The sequence below is a fragment of the Vicugna pacos genome, chromosome 33, assembly GCF_048564905.1.
Source record: "Vicugna pacos chromosome 33, VicPac4, whole genome shotgun sequence".
In the NCBI taxonomy this organism is placed as follows: Eukaryota; Metazoa; Chordata; class Mammalia; order Artiodactyla; family Camelidae; genus Vicugna; species Vicugna pacos.
Genome location: NC_133019.1, coordinates 22,485,437 through 22,507,804, shown reverse-complemented (window position 1 = coordinate 22,507,804; position 22,368 = coordinate 22,485,437). Strand labels below are relative to the sequence as shown.

General features: G+C 43.0%; 1 pseudogene; it reads right to left on the bottom strand.

Moving 5' to 3' along the window:
- Positions 1-4,924: 4,924 nt before the first annotated feature.
- Positions 4,925-12,729, bottom strand: LOC102541463 (polyadenylate-binding protein-interacting protein 1 pseudogene; annotated as a pseudogene).
- Between the last annotated feature and the right edge of the window lie 9,639 nt (positions 12,730-22,368).

The following is a 22,368-nucleotide window of genomic DNA, read 5'->3' as shown; positions in this document are numbered from 1 at the left end:
GGTAGGTCTCCCCTACTATCCTCCATCACAGCTCCCTAGGGGTCCCTCCTCTGAGACACGAACAGATTTCAGGACCATCACTGTGCCTGGCCAGGGAAAGAAGAGGACCCCCAAGTCATCCAAAGTCCTTGGGTCCTTATAGCTGAGAGTACAGAGAACTGGACACATGCCAAGTGGGCATTTGGCCTCCCTGCCCTACCACCTGTAATGGACAGGGGCAAGCCCTTTGTGAACAAGCCTCCTTGACTGCCAGAGAGGCTCTCAGGCAATGTATATGTTGGAGAACCCCTACTCCCACCCCCTTCACCCTGTCTCCAGGGATTGCTGAGAGCACCCACCTGGACCAGCAGCTCCTACAGCCCCAGAGTCAGTCTGGGAACATCTAGGCCCTGACTTAAGAGGGGCAGCACTTTGGGTGTTTGACCATTTGAGTCTGGAGGTGGAAGCAAAGGAAGAGAGATGGCAGGACCAACTGCCATGTTCTGGGTTTAGCGATTCAGGGTCACTGATGCCCAGGGATGATGGTGCCCCCACTCCCCCCAAAGGGGCCCTGCAACATCGTTGAGTGTCCCCAGGATTCAGAGACCACACCCACAGTGGAGAGAGGGGCTCAGAACCATCCATGTGCACACTGCATGCAGCAGGACCACTGGAAGGGGGTGCCCCACAGTTGTGGCAGGAAGCTAAGTGGACTGCTGTGTCTTGGCCATCCTTGCTGGTCACACACATAGAAGAAGAGGACTGGAAGAGCCCAGGGGCTCCTCAGCACCCTGGAAATTACCCCCAAAGAGCCTCAGCTGACCCTGACCTTAGGGGGTGAGAAGGTTGACCACCACCTCCTGGGTCTTGAACACCCAACTGCAGAACGTCCAAAGGTAAGTTTAAGATACAGGGAGTGGAAGGGAAGCCCCAGGAGTGCAGTTTTCTGGAGCCCCTTGAGTATGTGAATCTGAGAGGACACACCTGAGCTGGTACCACCTTGCAGAGGAACTAACACGTGCCTCAGTCCCTCCCTCCCTCGTGTCCCACGGGGGTGATGTGATGGTAAGGGAGAGGCTACCGTGCAGTGTTTGTGTCCCAGCTGGGGACCCCTTCTCTGCTCTCTTTGATGGAGCAGCCACAGTGCCAGCCCCCTCCTGAGGTGTGCAATTCTGGGGTTTTGGGCTGTGCCACCTGGCCTGCTGAGGTGCAGTGTCAGGGAACCCAGGAACCAGCAGCCTAGCAGGGGTGCCGGGGACTCTCAGGACCTCAACAAATGTCCCTTCCAGCAGACAGCCCAGCCAAGGTGGGGAAACTGGCGTACTACAGGTGGAAGAGAGTCACCATCTCATTGATGCTTCAGAAAGACCATGTTGGGACTGGATGTGAGATTCATCACGAGGGCAGGAGTTTTGTCAGGGCCTGATGAAGGAGCCAGGCACAAGATCCAGCTTGGGCCAGGGCTGTAAATGGGAAGTACTGTGGGGACTGGCCATAGACTCTGGAGGAAGAGCTGACAGTCACCGGGGTACAAGGAAAGTGGGGGAATGGGAGGCCCCACGTGTCTGGGCTTAGCAACCTGGGGTGTGGGGAGATGCAGGATCACAGTCCTGTGAGGAACCTGTTAGCCACAAGGTGAGAGGGGGATGTAGTCGATGGAAAGATGTGTCTGGCCTGGGAGAGGGGTCCAGGGAGGAAGAGGAGAGCCCAGGTCGGGGAAGGTGGGTTACAACAGACTCCATGCAGGGAACTGTGGTCCTGATGGAAGCAGCTCAGAGCTGGAGAGGAGTGGCTGTCAGGTGCTCAGCTTCACTCTCCTGTTCCTTTATAAAGCCACTGTGTCATAGTTTGAAAGAATGCCAGGGGACCCCTGAGCCCACTATTGCCCTGGCTTCATCCAAGGGGCTGAGGTGGAAAACAGAACCACTGCAGGCCCCGTCCATGTCCCCAGGATTGGCAGGATTAGCCCAGCATCACACATGAGTCAGGGAGTTGACTGTACCACTGTTTTTCTGCCCCCCAGTCCTGGGATCTGAGAGAAGAATGAAATGTCTGTTGTTGTCACTGACTGTTTCAAATCCAACTCAATCTCAGTCAAGGCTTGTGGAGCCTCAGAAGTCACACAGTATTTTCCTCTGCCCTCTCACTTGGGCAAGGCATTGCTGTCCCCGCTCTGCCTGTGCAGCCCCAGGTTCCAGCACAGTGTTGGCACCGAGGACACTCAGTAGCCAAGTGTGGATGTACACAGGACTGGATGGAGGGACCTGCCAGCCACCATATGCTCCCTTCCTGAGGGCTGTTGGAAGCCCTCTTGGGGGGCTTGGAACTAGCTGGACCTTTTGTCCCATCTGAGTGGGCATTAAGGGATAGTCAAGTCAGGCAGGACAGCCCTTGACCTCTGACCATCTGGGCAGGCATTCATGGTCCTCCAGCTCAGGCCAGCCTGGTCCTGTCAACCCCTGTTGCCAGTTACTAAGCTGACTCTGCTGCTGGGCAATTCAACAGCTCCCTGGGCAGTGTAGAGAGCACCTTGGGATGTTTCAATTCTCTACATCCATGGGGTTGACAAAAGGGCCTTCTGCCTTGCAACCTCTTAGCTTGCTAAGAGGGATAATAAACCAGGTGGCACCCTGACCTGGGGTCCTTGGCGGCACCACACCCCATCGCCTTTCCCTCCCCCTAGCAGAAATACTGGGCCTGAGGCCTGTAAGTGCTCTGCCCCACCAGGCCTCTCCACAGGATCAGCCTTGCACAGCCCTCCTTTCCCACGGGAAAAGCACAAGGGAGAGGGAAGTGGGGAGTTCTGTCGGCACGAGAGACAGGGAACAGGGACAGCGACTGAAGTGCCTCGAGAGGCCTGGAACCGTAGCACCCAGGATCCCCTGCCTGGCCTGGGACTACAGTATGCAGAAGCCTCGATGTGCCCCCATCCTGGGGTTACAGTGCCCAGAATCCTCCTTGTGGCTTGGAACTACAGTACCCAGAACCCTTGGCATTTCCGCTCATCTGGGGACTACAGAGCCCAGGATTCTTGGCTTTCCCGCCCACCCTTGCACCACAGTACCCAGAATCTTTGACATGCTGCCCACCTGGGCACTACAGTACCCAGAATCCGCGCGTGCCCCCTCCCCTAAGCATGGGGCTGCAGTGCTCAGAGATATCAGTTTGTTACCTGCTCCTCACTGCCTCCCATCCGCGGACTACAGTACCCAGGATCCTCAGCATCTCTGCCAATCCTAGGACTACAGTACCCAGAATCGTCAGTGTTTCCGCTCATCCAGGGACTACAGCACCCAGAATCCTCCACGCAGCCCAGGAACGCAGTACCAGGGACCACACTAATCCAATCTGGTTCATTGGCAGCAGAGGCTTTTACAAGCCTGCAGTTTGTTACCTGGTTGGTGGCCACTCTGGCGTCACTCTTTCCTGCTTTCGTTTTCTTCCCGGGAAGGTGGGCGACGAGGACCCGAGTGCGGGCCTGCAGTGACCTGGGCAAACTGGGCGCCATGGTCCTGTCCCTAGTTTTTGCAGGGCGGACTGAGGTCTGGGGACTCCCCCAGTTGCCGGCTAGACTGCATCTCTGTGTGCTCCTGTGGGGCCCCGAGTCCTTTCCGCTGGCATCCGGGTTCTTATGTCAGTGATGGTCACCTAGCTCCAGAGGCATCGGCGCCTAAACCCCAGGTTTCTGCCCAGCCCAGTCTTTGAACCTCTGTGACTTTCCTGCCAGCCCCAGGGCTTGAGAACCATTCCACCTGTTGGGAAGGCCTTTATAGCCTGGCACCCTCTTGCTTCACCCTCCAGTTTGTTACTCAATTGGTTGAGCCAGGGCCAGGACCCCCTTGCATCAGCCAGGGAGATTCTTTGTCTGATCAGGTTCACGCAGCCAATAATGAGACAGATGCTGAGACAGGTACAGCACAAGCTTTATTCAATGGCCAAAGACTGGCAAAGTGGTAATCTAGCTTGCAAATCAGCTTCTCAACCCAATTCAGTTGGAGACACCAAATATATAGGAAGGTCGAAGTGAAAGGGAAGGGTGGAGGGGGGTGGGTGGGGTCTGGTCAGGGTGGAGTGGGTGGAGATTTGAAAGAATGGGAGGAATATTCACGACTTAACGAGGATGTGGTTGGACTCACACTGATGCAACTCCTTTTCAATCCTTGTATGGGAGTTTTGGGTAGTTGTCATGGCAATTGTCAACTGTCATGTCCTGTTGGGTATGTCACTTAGCATACTAATATATTACAATGAGCCTGTAATAAGGCTTAGGGTTGACTGGAAGTCAAATCCTCTGCAGTCTTAGGCCAAGTTGGTTCTAATCAGTCTTTGTGTTTCTCTCTATACAGCTTCCTCCTGAAACTTAGATAAGAGTAATTGGGTTCCATTCAAGGGAGAGGCGGGGAGTGAACGTGGGGCAACAGTGTCTGATATTTCAACATTTTGATATATCTTGTGTCTTTTCTGTTGTATGAAAAATTCTGAAGTATAACTGTGAAAAAATTCAGAATTACTTATGTTTTTTAAATGAAAGTTGACAGTCTACAGTCTTTAGGACTATTCACTAGCTACTTATAACTCCTTATTTGATGTGAGTGGGCAAATCTCAGACAACGAGATTTTTGTCAGACTGCATTGTGTACTGTCATCTGAGGCACCACTTTGATATTTCTACTCTCTTAACAAATGATTTTCCATTCACATATATTTTCCTGACCATGCCCTGCATTTTATCTTTGTTTAGAATCCCTTTTTTTTTCCCCCAGGGAGAGGTAATAAAGGTTATTTTGGGAGATACTGTTAAACAAAATTAAAGTTGTGTGCATTAGCAACATAACTCAACATCCTTGACTTGGTATAAGAGTAACACATGTTCTTTCTTTCCTGTGTTTTGTTAAATTACCACAAGCTAAATAGCTTTGTGAAACTGATATGCTGAAATTTAGCTTTACTGTTTTTGCTTATGCTCTGATGCCAAACCAAGCTGTTCATAAGTTTCTTCGATCTCTGAGTCCATCTCATCATCAGTATCATCCAAGTGTGGATCACCAGCCTCTGAAAAATCTGTTCCATTTTCTTCATCATCTGGAAAAAATTCATCCCTTTCAAGTAATTCTCAATATTTCTCTTGATAATCTGAATGAACTGCAGGGAAAGGAAAGCCACCAGATGCGCAGAACATTGCTTCACTCATAGCATAGTCTCACTTTCAGGTGCCACTTCTCTGTTGAGGTTGCATGGGCTCCACCCCAGTTACCTGACCAGCGTTCTGCAAGTTTCATGAGCATCTGATTTACATCTCTGTGGCTATTTGCATCTAGGATGACATTTTCAATTCTCCAAATAATTTCTTGCACACCAGTCTTTCCTGTTTCCTTCCAGCATCTTTCAAACTGACCCTGTCAACTTCAGTAACAGTACTGCACAAATTAAGTTGTCTGGAGGGTTAGAAAAAAGGTCATCCAGCATCTCCTGAAAAAGCCCTGCTTTCATGACCTGGTCTGTTTTTTCCCTTGATCTCCAGATTAAGATAAAATTCTTCCAGGAAGAGTACAAATGCATGGAATTGTTTTCAAGTCACTTCATTCTTTTTGCAGCTTGTTCCTTAACTTCATATTAATTCTGATGTCTTTAAAGTAGCAATTTGTGGAAAATGCCTCTCTCTGGAATTTGCCAAATGCTAGCTCCCATGTAAGAGAATTTGAGATAGACATGGCCTGTTGATACATAACTTCCCCGTGTTCTTGCAAAACATCATCTATTGTAACACAGCCATTCACTGTCTCTGCAAACCATTCAGTTTCACTTTCCAAACCTATGAAATGGCTTGTAAGATGATTCAAAAAGTCCTGAACATATTCATATAGAGTGGGACAATCCTCACAACCATCCCAGTAGGACTCTGTATAATTAGAGGAACAAATCAGAGGGTAAAATTTGGGCTGTTCATAGACAGCTTTGACATGAATAAGGAGCCACAACAACCCAGGGCTTAGCCAGTGCTGACCCTGAGTTCTGCAATGGGGTGTCAACCTGTGAACTCTTCTTGTTCCCAGGAGGTCTCCATTACAGAGTGGTTCTTGGAGAGAAGTGCCTGTAGTCTGTTTCTAAGTTTTAGCATTTTATGTTATCTGGAGAGACAGGGAATTCCCCAAACCATCACGTCCTGGCCCCTTTTTGTTTAATATTCCTTCTTTTAGCTATCACTATCCTTTTGGCCATTTAGTTTAAGCAGCAAGGTAGAAGCAGCTAGGAGACACTCAGTACTTTCTGGAAATCTTAGCTAGTTCACCCAATGCTTGGGCTCATTTTGCACTTTCCACATTACTGTAGGAACAGTGCTACTGAAATTTCTGACACTGCATAACAAAGATCCTCTTTCCTCTAGTTTGTAGTCAGATTTTTTGATACTATCCTTTAAGTCCTCAACAACAACCTCTTCAAAATATGGACTTCTATTAATAGTATGTTCACACCACGTCAAGCGTTCACTAACACTTCTGAAATCCTTTTCACTTTCTCCTACTGCCTGATATCAAAGCCACTCCCACATTTTCAGTTTTTGTTATAACAACCCACTGCTATAGGTATGAAAACTTGTATGAATTATGTAATGTTGCTTAACAAATTACCATGCAGTTTATCAACTTAGCAAACATTTATGTTGTTTCACAGTTTTTGTGGGTTCAGTAACCCCCCAGGAGGGGGTTAGCTGGGTGGTTCTGACTCACGACCCCTCATGAGGTTGCAGCCAGGTCATCATCATTATCATCTGGTGCTGGAGGATCTGCCTCTAGGGTGAGTGTTACTCCTCTGCCTGGTACATTATTGCTGGTGGAGGGCAGTTCCTCCTGGTTCCCTGCATGTGTTTGCTTGAATGTGCTCACAGTGTGTGGCTCCAGGCATCCCTCAGAGTCTGTGAACTAAGAGAGACATCAAGGAGGAATATCCTGTGCCTTAGACCTATTCTTCAAAGTTCCAAACATCACATGCTTTAAAAGTTTTATTTTATTTATACTTTTTAATGCCCCGTCTGTGGTATTGTTCCTGTACAGTAAACAACACATATTTCAAATGTACAATCTGATGAATTTTGATAGAGGTATGCACCCATGAAACCACCACCACAATCAAGATAGCTAACATTTCCATCACTCCCCAAGAAGTGCAAATTTTGAACTCCCAATTTATCCCTTCCAACCCTGCTTACCTCCGGTAACCATAAGTTTGTTCTCTATGTCTGTGAGCCTGTTTCTGTTTTGTTGTTAAGTTCATTTGTGTCCTTTTTGTTAATTTTTTTTAAGATTCCATGAATAAGCGATATCATGTAGCATTTTTCTTTCTATTTCTGGCTATGTCATGTGATTTTCTGTTTGTTAAATGCAAAACTCTAAATTCAGCCCACATTCAAGGGTAGAGGAATTAGGCTCTCCCTCTTGAAGAAATGATCAAGGAACTTGTGGGCCTATTTAAACCATCACAGTAGGACCATTTTGTATCTCTGCCCTCAAGGATCACAGTCCTCTCTGCCTGCTCTGCAGTTTCTGGAAACGTTTGCTTCATATGTTTGGTCATCTTTCTAGTTGCTGATGGCAATGGGGTAGTCTCAGGCTGGTTACATCAGAGATCTCAGTGCACTGATTTGGACCTTACATGCAGATTTTCTTCTCCCTGGCTTCAATTTCCTCACCTTTAAAGTGGAAATTTTTGACTTAAAAGAAGAGACAGCAACAGAAAGATCTCACTTTGCTCTCTGCTTCCATTCCCAAAGCATTCACTTGTTTCCTTGGTTACCTTTGAGTCGCCTTAGATTTGGGAAGACAATGTTAAGTAGCAACAATAGTCTACTTTATCATATAAACTATCTGCCCCTTTATTGTACAAATTATCTAACATTTGGCTCTGGCTGCCTATTGCCCAACACAGGCCCAGGCATTACAGGGACCAATAAAAGTGTGAACGACTCTGGGGCATATGTTCAGAGGGGACTTGGTCTCTCTCCTGAGTGTAAAAGACACTCTGATGAGGTAATTGATAGCTGTAGTCATTCCTCAGAAGTTTCTGCTTTTATTCAGACAAGGGGAGCTCCAAGAAAAGATTTTTCCTGCATCTATTAAATCTCAGGTGTCTTCAGCTGAAAGTGTCTTTATACCAGCCGTGGGGTTCTGCCTGGCTTTCCATACCTCCAACTTTGTTCTTCTTTGTCAGGATTCCTTGATCTATTCTGAGCCCCTGGCCTCTTCCACATGAATTTTAGATTGGTTGTCAATTTCTGCAAACCACCACCTGGGATTTTGGGAGGAAGAGCTGAAAGTCATCAGGGCACAAGGAAAGTGGGGGATTGGGAAGCCCCAGGTGTCTTGGCTCAGCAACCAGGGAAGGCAGGGCTGCCTCCTGGGATTTGGGGAGTGGCAGGATCACAGTCCTATGAGGGGCCTCAAGGCGAGAGGGGGGTACAACGGTTGGACAGATGCATCTGGCCTGGGAGAGGGGTCCAGGGAGGAAGGGGAGAGCCCAGATGGGGACAGGTGGGTTACAGCAGACTCCATGCAGGGAACTGTGGTCCTGATGGAAGCAGCTCAGGGCCAGAGAGGAGTGGCTGTCAGGTGCTCAGCTTCACTCTCCTGTTCCTTTGTAAAGCCACTGTGTCTGAGTTTGAAACACTGCCAGGGGATCCCTGAGTCCAGTTCTGCCCTGGCTTCATCCAAGGGACTCAGGTGGAAAACAGAACCACTGCAGGTCCCGCCAATGTCCCCACAGGGAATGAACCCCATCAGAGCACTGGGCTCACAGAATTTAGGAGACCCTGCTGTCAGGACTGGTCTTCTTCCTTGGTCAGAGATCCAGGTACCCCATCCTGACTCCACTCTCCAGGGCCTGGATTCTGGGACAGCTGGGTAGCAGTGCAAGACCCTCAGTCTCCTTTATCTGCCTCAGGGTGAGAATGTCTGAAAAGCTGCATTGGCTGATTTCAAAGGTCTGGGTGTTTCCAGCAGGTATGGGGGGAAGGAAGGGGTGTGAGGTTCCTACATCTGCAGGACCTTCCCAGGGTAAAGAGCTGTGCCTTACCCTGGCCAGTCCACTCCCCATGCCATCCCACCTAGGAAACTCAGATCCAGGAATATGAGGGCCAAGGCTTTCCCCTTGCTCATCTGTGACTTCCCATTCCCACAGCGAGGAGCCTGGATCCCACCATCTGCCCTTTATCAACTCATTTCTCTTTTCCAGGTTTCATTCACAGTGGTTTCGGAATTGTTAGCTACTACACCCTGGAAAGAACTTTATAATACAAAGCCCACAGTTTAACAGTGGTCCATTCTGCTTTTGCAGAATTATTCTGTGCATTTCCAAAGTTCACTTAGGTCAGCACCTCTTGCCCCACTACCGACTGTGAGTTTTTACACCCATTTCTAATACAGTTAGATTCTGTCACATTGTGTGTTCCACCCTGCGATGCTGCTACACCCTAACCCGCTAAATTTGAGTAGATTATGATTGACCTTTGGGCTGTGCAAATGTATGGGCTTAGACACAATCATAGTGACACCAAGCTAAAGTAACACATGGAACACTTCAACCCCCACCCCACCCCATGATCTGCTTATGTATGTAGTTTTGCCTTTTCCATAATTTTCCTAAATAGGGTCCGACTGTGTGCAGCCTCCTCAGACTGTATTCCTTCACTTAGTAACATGCAAGTGAGATTTACCCGTGCCTTTCCGTGGGTTGACGGTTTAATTTCTATTGCTGAGGAGCATTCCACTGAGTGTGTGTGGGAGGAAAACCAGTTCTCCCTCTCCCCTTCTAGATTTTTGATTGATACCCCCTACCCCCTAATAAGACAGACTACCAGGAGAAAAAGAAGCAAGTTTAATAACATGCATACCTCCTGTATACAGAGGAGACACCCAGAAACACTGACTCACTCCCTGAAATGGCCAGAGGCATCACCTTAAGTATCACCTTCAGCTAAAAACAAAAGCGAGGCCTAGGGGAGGGAGGAAGTCATTTATGGCAGGTTTACATGAAAGATCAGCAAACAAGGGTGTAAGGTTTGAAGTTTGTCTCCGTTCACTTCATTCCGTATGGCTTCCAATTAATTGTTTCATAAGCATTTGGAGAAGTTTCAGATATTTGGCTCTATTTCAGTTTGGATTTCCGGTTTAAAGGATTGAACAGAGCCGCTGTCAGGGCGGGGCCTTTACTGGCTGTGAGGGCGGCTGGGCCCACGCTTTCCCATTGGCTGGCGGGGCCCGGAGCCCGCCTCCCCCAGCTGCGGCGGGAACTCGCGTGCGTTCTGCCTGAGGATCTGGCTTCCTGCGCAGCTGCCTGGGGCTGCATCTCCTCAGGACCTGCCAGAGCCTTGGGACAACAGGGGGTTATGTCCACACTGACAGGAGCCCCATCTCCTCAGGACCCAGCAGGAGGTGCTGCACTGAGGGAAGGTGAGGAGGAAGGAAAAGTGAGGGAAAGTGAGGAGAAGCTTCCCGTGAGGGGCTGACAACTGAGGGGAGGCCCTCCTCAGAGGCCCCGGGGGAGGAAGGGCCAGATGTGGGGCGCTGTGGGTTTTAGTCAGATTCTGTGTGTGGTGCAGGCAGTGTCCCGTGTCGTTCTCTGGTGTGTGGTGTCCAGTTTCCCCAGCACCATTCATCGAGGGGACTGTCCTTTCCCCGGTGCAGGCTCCTGACTCCTTTCTTGTGAGTTAACTGACCACATCCCCATAGGTTTGTTTGCAGACTCTCTCTGGTCCATGTCCCTGTCGTTGTGCCAATTCCACACCTTTTTGGTGACTGTGCTTTTGTAATGCCGTGTGAAGTCAGGGAGGGAGATGCCTCCAGCCTGTTTCCCTTTTGTAGAATCTCTTTGGCTGTTCAGGGTCCTTTGTGTTTCCACGTGAATGTTAGGAATGTTTGTTCTGTTTCTGTGAAAAATACCACTGAAGTTTATTTTATTTTATTGAACTGCAGTCAATTCATGATGTTCTGTTATTTTCTGGTGTAGGGCACAGTGATTTGATGTGCCTGCTTTGAACTTGAACACTGCTTTGGGTAGAATGGACATTTTAACAATATTAATTCTTTCTGTCCATGAGCACAGGGTATCCTTCCATTTATTTGCATCTGTTCAGTTTTCTTCCTCAGGGTCTTAGAATTTTCAGTGTGCAGGTCTTTCACATCCTTGGTTCAATTTATTGCTAGGTATTTTTTTTGGATGCAATTATAAATGGGAATTTAAAAAATGTCTCTTTCTGATGTTTCATTATTAATGTATAGAAAGGCAACTGATTTTTGTGTATTGATTTTGTACCTTGTAGCTTTACTGACATGATTTATTAGTTCTAACAGGTTTTTGATGGTTTGATGTGGAAAACTAGAGATCAGAGTTCACCGTTTGGACCCCATCCATGTCCCCCACAGCACCTAAAGACACAGTGGCTCCTAATCATCCCACAGTGCCTCTAAGTTACACGTGGACTCCTGCAAGGGCAATGAGCATCAGCACTTTGGGTGAACTGGGTCACATTAAGGGTGGGCCTCTATGAGGAAATCTGATGTATTCTCTGCTTTTTTGGTGTGGTATTGACATGGTTGTTTTCAAAAGTAATCTAGTTTTTAATAAAGTTTCTTATAAAGTTTTCTTATAAAGTTCTTTATAAAATACTTTAAATAGCCTTTCGCAGTACTCACATTTGCCACTACACATAAATACTCCTGTGGGTTTTACCTAACACTGGGATACTCCCCCAGGGAACCAGCACATAAACCCCAAATGAAGAAATTTTATGGTTCACCTTGTAATCCCATCCACAGGCCCACTTCAGCCTTCCCCTTTGCCCCAACTTATGAAAATCCCCTTTTCCATTCTGTGCCAGTTTTCTTTTTCTGAAACTGTTACTGAGAGTTTCCCTGTTTTTCAAAATCTTAATGGATTTAAAGCACACAAGATAAGTATGATCCGGGTGACATCTTCTGTGTGTCTCCTTTCACTTAGAACGTTTTCAATCTTTATCCAATTTGAATCATTAGTGATTCATTCACATTTTTCATTGTCATTAAAAATACAGAAGATAACATTTACCATTTAAACCACTTAACTATGCTGTTCTATGTTATTAACTAGATTCACATTGTTGTACAGATGCCTCACCATCCATCTCCAGAACTTAACTCATTTTCCCCAAGTGAAGGAAGCCCTGTGTCCAGTGAACACTGACTCCCCTCAGCCCCTGGCAGTGACACTCTTTCTGTCTCTGTATCTGACTTCTCTGGATGCCTTGTACAAGCAGAATCCTCTAATATTTGTCCTTCTGTGTCTGGCTTGTTTCACGTAGAATATTGACTTCAAGATTTATCCTGGTTGCAGCATGTGTCATAATTTCCTTAGTTTTTAAGGCTGTGCAGTATCCCACTGTGTGTAAACCACATGTACTTTATCCATTCATCTGTTGATGGACAGGTGAGTTATTCCCACCTTTTGCTGTTGTGATTAGTGCTGCCATGGGTATGGGTGTACCCATTTCTATTCCAGTTCCTGCTTTCAAATATTTTGAACATATATCCTGAAGTGGAATTGATGGATCACATGTCAACCCCATGTGTAAGTTTTTGAGGAACTCCCATGTGGTTTTCCACTGTGGCTGCACCATTTTATTCCTTCATATGGCAGAATAACATGGCAGTTTATGGATGTACCCTGTTTGTTTATCTGTTTAGCCTTTGATGGACATTTCAATTTTTCTACCTTTGGGGCCATTGCGCATAGTGCTGCTGTGAATATTTGTGTGCCTTTTTTTGTTTGAACACCTATTTTTAATGTTTTGGGGTCTATATCTAGAAGTGTAGTTGTTGAAGCATAAGGTAACTGTATTTTTATCTTTTTGAGGAAATGACCATCTGGAAACATGGGCTGTACCATTTTCCAATTTTTCAAGTAATGTTTAAAAGTTTCAATTTCTGTACATTTTTGTCAATATTTGTTTTTAGTTTTCTGGATTGTAGGGCTTCTAGTGTGCTTGAAACGGCATGGCATTATGGTATTCATTTATATTTCCATCACAACTGATTTTAAACATGTTTTCAGGTGCTTGTTGACTATTTGTCTTGTCTGGAGAAGGGTCTATTTAAAAAATTTTTAATTTAATTTATTTATTGGTTTTTCTTGTTTTTCACTTTTATCAGGTAGATTATTACTGTTTGACTGCACATATACATTATATTGCATGTAAATACATATATACAGTATACTGTACTTTTTTTTAAGTTTACATATAGAGAAGGGTGTATTTAAGTCCTTTTACCATGTAAAAAATTGGGTTTGTTTTGTCTTTTTATGAGTTGTGAAAGTTCTTGATATATTCTTGATAAAATTTTTTTCAAGTATATAATATGCAAATATTTTCTTTGATTTTGTGTGCTGTCTTTTCAGTTTCTGGATAACATCTTTGATGTACAAATATCTTTAATTTTGAGGAAAGGCAATTTATTATTTTCTTTCCTTGCTTGCATTTGCTATCAGATCTAAAAAAATTGCTAACTTCAAGGTCATGATGACTTATCCCCATTGTTTCTTTGAGAGTTTATACAGCTTCCCTCCCTATCTGTGAGGTATTGGTTCCAGGTCACCCTGTGGATACTAAATATCTGTCGGTGCTCAAGCCCATTATACAAAGTGGTGTAGTATTGGCAAATAATCTAAGCACAGCTTCCTGTATACTTAAAATAATCTCTAGATTATTATACCAAATAATACAATGTAAATGGTATGTAAATAATTATGAAGAAAATATAGCTTTATTTAAATAGTTTCTGGCATGACACAAATTCAAGTTTTTCTTTATGGAACATTCTCAAATTATTATTATTTTTTTATCTGAAGGAGACTGATTCTGCAAATGTGGAATCAGCAGATGAGGGCTGATTGTCACTTTACCACTTTAAATTTAAGCTTTTTATGTATCTTGAGTTAACTTTGCATGTGATATGAAGCAGGGATCCAATTTCATTTCTCTTAGAAATGAAAAAATTTCACTGGATAGACAATTGCCTGGCACCACTTTCTGAAAACAATTTTTCCAATTTAATGTTGCCCACTGTGGTAAAAAAAAACCAGTGGATGTGTCTTTTCACATTAGAGTTTTGCTCTGGATACACGCCCAGCAGTGGGATCTCAGACTTTTCTTGCTTCTGACCTAAGCAGAAGGTCACTATGTGGAACCTACACTTCAGGAGAGGGGGCTTTAGTTCCACCTCCTTGATGGATGTCATGGATTATTAGGAATTCTTCTGCATAGGAGTTCTCCATTCAATCCCATCTATTCAACAACAACAACAACAACAACAACAACAACAACAACAACAACAACAACAAAGAAAACCCAACAACCTATGTCATCATTTAACTTCACCATTGTGGACACCTGAATAGTTATTTTAGTCTTTTGGTTGTAATCCAGCACTACAGGTTTGGTTGCTCAGCTTATTCCTGCTTTGGCCACTGAGAACTCTTCCATTGGCTCCTGCTTCCTTTGAAGTCATTCCATATTTTGGGTTTTTTCTTCCTTGGTACTTCCTTACTTTCTGATACAAGATTCAAGATGATCCTGGCTCATATATTGACTGTCTCAGTCCTAGTATAAGCCATTTCTTCAAAGATTCCTGATTCCTTTAATTAAAGAGTGGTATTAAGAACTTACATATGGGAGGAAAATGTTCTCATCTGACAATGCAAGGAAATGTGTGCATGTGTTCCCACCTTAGTGTATTGTTGTTGTTCAGGGACCACCACCTGCCCCCCCACCCCAATCTGCCTCAACCACATAGTGTTTTAAATTTAAGTTACTTAGGGATGGCCAAAGCAAGAGGGACACTCTGACCCCTGCTCTATCTCCCTAAAAGCAGGAAATAAGCCTGTCATGTGAAAGGTTCAGAGGCGCATATAAACATAACTTGTAACTTTTTAAATTTACAACCCCAAGGCCAAACTCTGTTTAGACTCTTCATTGAGTACCCAAAAGTTACACTTCTTTGGGCTGTCAATTCCTAACAAATTTATAGTTTTCTAGATGTATAAAATCTGCCTGCTTTCACTACCTCTTACTTCTCATTTCTATGAGACTTTTGTGTGTAGGAATTAAAATGTCTTTTTCTTCTGCTGCTCTGTCTTGTGTTAGTTTTGTTATTAGTCCAGCCACAAGAAGTCAAGAGGGAGAGAGAGTGAAATTTCCCCCTTCCCAATAGTATACACTCCTAATTATAAAGATTTCTATGTGGAAATGTCTGTATTCATATTAAGCAGAAGATGGGTTTATACTGATGCCTCCAACTTGATCCATTATCTTATGGACAGTGTACATCTCCCCCCTGCTTATCTGTAACTCCCAGTCAGACAGTAGAATCCTGGTTCCCACCATCTTCAGTCCATTCAATTCATTTCTCATTCTGCTCCAGATGAGTGGTTTCAGTGTTCTTAGCTCCTACCTGTGTGGGATGGATCTTACAGATCCCACTGTTTACGTTCAGTACGTTTTCCCTGTAGGCTACACATTCCATTCATTCCTGCAGTCACTGAGGCTGGCACCTTCTGCTCCACCAGCAGCAGTGGGTGTTATCATTCATTTCTAATACAGATCCTTTGTTACATCCTGTATTCCATCCTGTGACACTACCGCTTACTTGATCACTTAATTGACTTATTTCTGTAAAAAATGAAAATGTCCCTCACAAAGTGACAACCTCTACTCAGTTTTCTGAGAGTCTTTAAAAAAAATTACTCAGATTGTAGTAGTCACTAGGCTACAGACCTATTTGGGGGGTGGCACATTCTGCTCCCCGTGACATGAATGTGTACTACTTCACTTAGGAGTTCATCTACAGATGGGCATACTGACCACTTTAGCTTCTAAGCCATTATGAATAGACCTCCTTTGCATTACTTGATGTTTTTGTTTGAACAGTTTTTCAAAACAGATGTCTAAATTCAAGAGTTGGCTTTTGGGGGGACTCTAAGTTTAGAATGCTTAGCTTTGGGAGAAACTGCCAAACTGACTTCCAAAGTTGGCCATACCTGTTTTCCACTAGGATCTTGAATATATTTTTGCATGATTATTTACTGTCTGTATACCTTCTTTAGCTTGATGTTTGTTTCTATCTTTACCTGTTTTAGTGGAGTTGTTTGTTTTAGATTTTATTGGTATAATCTGAGTACAAATCCTTTATCGGATACGCATTTTGCAAATACTTTCTCCTAGTGTGTGGTCTCTCTTTTGCCTTTATGAATAAGACCTTTCATAGAGTAGAAGTTTATAGTTCTAAAAAGTCCACATTATTAATTTTGTGTTGATTTGTTCACAGGCATTTGTTGTTGTGAGTTAAAACTCATCACCAGGCCCAGGGTCTTACAGGTTTTCTCCCTTTTCCTTTTAAGATCCTTATAGTTTTGCCATTTAAATTTGCCTATGGGCAAACATGAGTGAATTTTGCTATCAGTTGTAGTTTGTGTCTATGTTCTCTTTATTCTATATGTTTTTTTAAATTAATTGCCCCTGAACCAGTTTTTGAGACAACATAGTGAGCTATTTGGCTGTGTTTCAGTTTGGATTTCCAAAGGCACTACATAGAGCAGAACTGCATTCAGGATGAGGTCTCTGGGCTTTGTGAACTCAGCATCCCCTGAACTTTTTTTATGGTTCACAGCAGGGCGCCAGATCCACCTCTGACCCACAGGGCACAGGTGCATTCTGCCCATGGGCTTGACCCCTTGCACAGCCGGCAGGGGCTTTGTCTCTTCAGGACTGTCAGGGCTTCATCTTCTAGACAGTGGGGCTGTGTCCATGCTGTCATGGGCTGAGTTTTCTTGGGCATTGCTGTGAAAAGGCACAATAAGAGGAAAAAAAGACAAAGTGGGGAGAAGCTTCTTGTGTGCAGCTGACTGCTCAGGGGAGTTCTGTCTTCAGAGGAACCTCAGAAAGAGATTGATGGGAAAACTGTGGGGTTTTATTTAGTTTTGTGTGCAGTGGAGATGTTGACCAGTGATGTTCTTTGGTGCATGGTGTCCCATTTTCCTGGCAATGTTTATTGAGGGGAATGTTCCACCCTCTTGGTATGTCCTTGGTCCCATTTGCATGGATTAACTGACCACAGCCATGTGGATTTATTTCTGGGCTCTTTATGCTGTTCCTCTCATCCGTGTGTCTGTGTTTGTGCCAGTTCCTCACTGTTGTGGCTAATAGAGCTCCATGATACAGTTTGATGCTAGGGAGGGAGATGCCTCCAGCTGTGTCCTTCTTTCTCAGAACTTCTTTGGCTGTTCAGGGTCCTTCGTTGTTCTATATTATTAATAGGATTATCATTTCTATTTCAATGAAACACATCATTGACTATTATATTGATATTTCAGTGAATTTGTTGATATCTTTTGGTAGAGTCAATAATTTAATAATAGTAATTCTTCCAATCCAGGAGCACAGAATATTTTCCTGTTTATTTTTGTCTTCTTTAACTTCTTTTTCCATGGTTTATAGTTTTTTGAGCACAGGTCTTTCACATCCTTGTTTAAATTCCTAGATATTTTGTTCTTTTTGATACAATTATAAATGTGATTGTTCCCTTAAATTTTCCTTCTGATGGTTTATTATTAGTGCATAGAGATGCAACTGATTTTTGTACATTGATTTCATATTGAACTGTACTGAATTTATTTATTTTAACAACTGTTTGTTAAGTGTTGTGGAAAATTGTAATTTTAAAATCTCACTGTTTCTCCTGCATCCCAGGTCATGCACAGGATCCAAGAATCGGTGGCTTCTGGTGTATTCATCCCACAGTGCCTCTTAATAACAAGTGGATTCCTACAAATGCGATGAGCATCACAACTTTGGCTGACCTTGGTCTGGGTAAATCTTGTCTTCTATAGCAAGGTTTGATGTCTGTCTTATCAACTTCTTTGCCATGGTATTGATATGGTTGTTTTGAAAAGTAATGGACTTTCCAGTAATTTCTATGATGGTAAAAACTACTCACAGTTGCTCCTTTATACCAAGTACTGTAGGGTGTTTTACTCAAAACAGGGATAGTCTCCTGAGGAACCATCATATAACCCACAAATGAAGAAGTCATATGGCTTCCACATTATTGTGTAACCCACTGGACCACTTCAACTTTCACCAGTAGGTCTAGCTGCTTGTTTTCTTTTTCTGGCTTTGTTACTGAGACTCTCACTTTGACAACCTTTATGGATGTAAAGCACATATGATGACCATATGACCTGGGAGAACTTTTCCTTATGGCTCTTTTCACTAGGGATCTTTTCAATGTTTATTAGTGGTGTAAATTGTATCAGTTCTACATTCCTACATGATTTTCACTGTGATTAAAAATACATATGACACTTTTAATTGAAATCATTTCAAGTACACATTTCTGTGGTATTAACTACTTTTACATAGTTGTACAAACAAGTTCAAGATCTTGTGTGCCTACTTTAAGCATGGGAGAGGCCCAGGATATTGAGTAACTCCCTGAAATGGCCCAAGGCATCACCTGAAATGCCATCTTTCTCTAACACCAAAAGAAAGGAAGGTTATGTTCATCATATAGGTTTAAATCTTAGCCTTCTCAATTGATAAGTTTTCTGAGGTTTAGTCTTCCTTCTTTTCCTGGTACAGAAAGGGAGATTACTTTTCAAATGGAGATTTCCCTTATAAATGTAAATTTGCCTCACAAAAGGCATTCTTGACTTGGGTATCATAGAGTTTCATGTGTCTTATTTTTTAAGAAATCTGCCCATTGTAATCTTCATGCCAAAGAGATGTATTTTAGGATGTCACTTGCCCTCTTCCCATTGGTGTGCCCCAACTTGCTTATGTATTCATGCACAGAAGGACATCCTCATATTTTAAAGTTTTTAGCCATTATGAGTAGAGTTGCTGTGCATAATTGCATGCTAGTTTTTGTTTGGACACTTTATCAAAGCAATTGTCTAAATACTAGAGGTGCAATGTTGGATTCTCAGGTGAGTAGCTTTGGAAAAAACTGCCCAACTATCTTTCTGACCCTCAAGGTGCACATGTCTCACTGGTGGGTTTGGCTCCTGTGGGAAATTGGCTTCTTGTGGGGTTGGTGGAGGCTGGGTCTCTTCAGGACCCACCGTGGTCTCAGCTTCAGAACAATGCTCGACCAACTAAGTCCACCCAGACAGGAGCTGGATGTCTTCAAGAATCACCAGGAGAACTGATAAACAAGATTATACTGTATAGCACAGGGAAATATATACAAGATCTTATGGTAACTCACAGAGAAAAAAATGTGACAATGAATATATATATGTTTATGTATAACTGAAAAATTGTGCTCTACATTGGAATTTGATACAACATTGTAAAATGATTATAAATCAATAAAAAATGTTTAAAAAATCACCAGGAGGAATCACTGTGGGAATAAAACGTGAAGAGAAAGTGGGGAAAGGCTTCCTGTGTGTGATTACAACTAAGGAGGTCCATTTTCAGAGGATCCAGCAGAGGAGGGGCTTGATGTGGAAAATTTTTGGATTTACTTGATTTTGTGTTTAGTGTTGACTGTGTCTAGTGTCATTTTGGGAGGTATGGTGTCCAACGTTCTTGGCACCATTTATTGAGGGGACTTTCCTTTTCCCATTTTGTGTTCTTGGCTCTTTTGCCATGAATTAACTGAGAAAATAAAGATGGATTTTTTTTTTCTGTGCTCTGTATTCTGTTCCTCTGGTCCATGTGCCTATTTCTGTTCCAATATCTTACTGTATCTCTGCTGGTGACTGTAGCTTCCTAAAGTCATGTGAAGCCAGGGAGGGAGATGCCTCCAACTGTGTTCTCCCTTCTCAAGGTTGCTTAGGCTATTATGGGTTCTTTTTGTTCCATGTAAATGGTAGGATTTCTTGTTTTCTGTTTCTGTGAAAAAAATGCCATTTGAGTTTGGTAGAGTTTGCAATTAATGTGTACACTGCTTAGGCTTAGTGAATGTTACAGTAATGTTCTTTAGTGCACAGCTTTTATTTTGTGTGTGTCCTCTTCAATTTCTTTATCAGTGTTTTCTAACTTTCCATGTGCAGGCTTTCACATGCTTGATTAATTATATTCCTAGGTTTTTTTGTTTTGTCTTGTTTTGTTTTTTGGTACAATTGTTAAGTGGAATTGCTATTAATTTCTCTTTCTGAAACTTCTTAGTGTATAGAAAGTCAATTGATTTTTGTATATTGATATTGTATCATGTAGCTTTACTAGAGTTATTTATTACTTTTTAACAGGTTTGGTTTTTTTTTGTATTTTGACGTGGAAATGTAGAATTCTAAATTGCCACTTTTTTTTTTAATCATATCCAAGTCATTCACAACAACCAAGACACAGTGGCTTATGATATTATCTTGTGGCATCTCTTAATAATATGTAGATTCCTGCAAGGGTGATCAGCTTAACCATTTTGGATCAACTGGAAATGGAGAAGGCTTGGGCTCTATAGTAAAGTTTGATGTCTTCTCTGCTTTCCTGTTATGATTTTGACATGGTTGATTTTAAAAAATTATTTACTTTCCAATAATTTTAAACATATAGAAAATGTACAGTAGCCGTACAGTGTACTCTTCATCTGTAAGCTCAGGTTTCTCACTCATCATTGATGTAGCATGTATGCCACTTCTCATGACAATCTCTAGTGTGTTTTTACCTTGAATAGAGACACTCTGTGTCACCACATAACATTCAAATGAGGATTCATTATGGTTTTCATTTCATAATGCAGTCCACAGGCTCAGTTCCAGTCAGCACCTGCTCCAACTGTATGGAAAAGTGTTTTCTGAATCTGATCCAATGTTTTACTTTTTCTTTTTCCCAGAACTGTTCTCAAGACTTTCCCTTATTTTCCCAACTTTGACCGAATTAAAGGGCACAGGATTAGTGTGATCTGTATGGCTTCTTTTTCTTAGGATGTTTTCATTGTTCATCCATGTTGTAACAAATATCAGTACTTCATGTTTTTCATTGTGATTAAATGTGTCAGTTTACAATGTTGCATCAATTTCTGGTGTACAGCATAATGTTTCAGTCACACATATACATATATATATTCCTTTTCATATTCTTTTTCATTATAGGTTACTATAAGATATTGAAAATAGTTCCCCATGTTATACAGTAGAAACTTATTGTTTATCTGCTTTATCTAAAGTAGTTATTATCTGCAAACCTTGAACTCCAATTTATCTCTTCCCATCCCCTTAACTGCCTGGAAACTGTAAGTTTGTTCTCTATGCCTGCAAGTCTGTTTCTGTTTTGTAAATAAGTTTAGTGATATCATATGGTATTTTTCTTTCTCTTTCTGGCTTACTTCACTTAGTATGATGATCTCCAGGTCCATCCGTGTTGCTGCAAATGGCATTATTTTATTCTTTTTTATGGCTGAGTAGTATTCCTGTGTGTGTGTGTGTGTGTGTGTGTGTGTGTGTGTGTGTGTGTGTGTGTCTATCTTCTTTATCCAGTCATCTGTTGATGGACATCCAGGTTGCATCCATGTCTTGGCTATTGTAAATAGTGCTGCTATGAACACTGGGGTTTGTACATCTTTTTGAATTAGAGTTCCCCCCAGATATAGGTGCATACTGAAATTTAAGAACCACTGTTTTTTAGTAGGTGATACCAAGTATTTCTGCACAGGGTATGAGAAGGGCCAACTTGTCATCCTCAAAATAATACTACTTCCACCTAAAAAGGTTATCCTTTCATTTATAAGCAAATGAGACTTGCAGTATTTAAATTACTTATCCAAGGTAAAAAACATAATTCAAACCCAAATATGTCTGACTTCACTTTTCATCATATAATGAAAGGTAAAATCAAGTTGAAAAGGTTGAAGGCAGTTATTCCAAGGCCTTGAATGCCAAGTTAGAGATTTTAAACTTGGCTCTAATCCAAAGGCAACTGAAGATTTTTGAGGGGAGAAATGTCAAGAGTAGAGTTGTGCCTTAAACTAATAATCTAGCCATGATTAGGAGGTCAGAGATCAATTTGAACGCAAACAACTCTTTTTAACAGAGTAGAAAGAGCCTTGAGTGTCATAGAGGTATGCAGTAGACATACTGCCTTGAGAAGTCCTTCCATAAAATAACCTCTCCCTTGTCTAATCTTTCCCAAACTTGGTCATGAAATGATTATTTTCTTATGATAATCTACAACCAGTGAGCAGTTACCTTAGCAGAGGGACAATACGTCAAGCCAAAACACCATGGAATTGCCAAGCGAGAGAGTAATGAAGGAAGGTAATAGGTCCTGGCGGAACACTGAAGACTGGAGCCACATACCAGAGATACCAGAGGGGTTCTCAGAAATACATCTTCCAGGGCCCAGCTCTTGGAAACATGGCACAACCC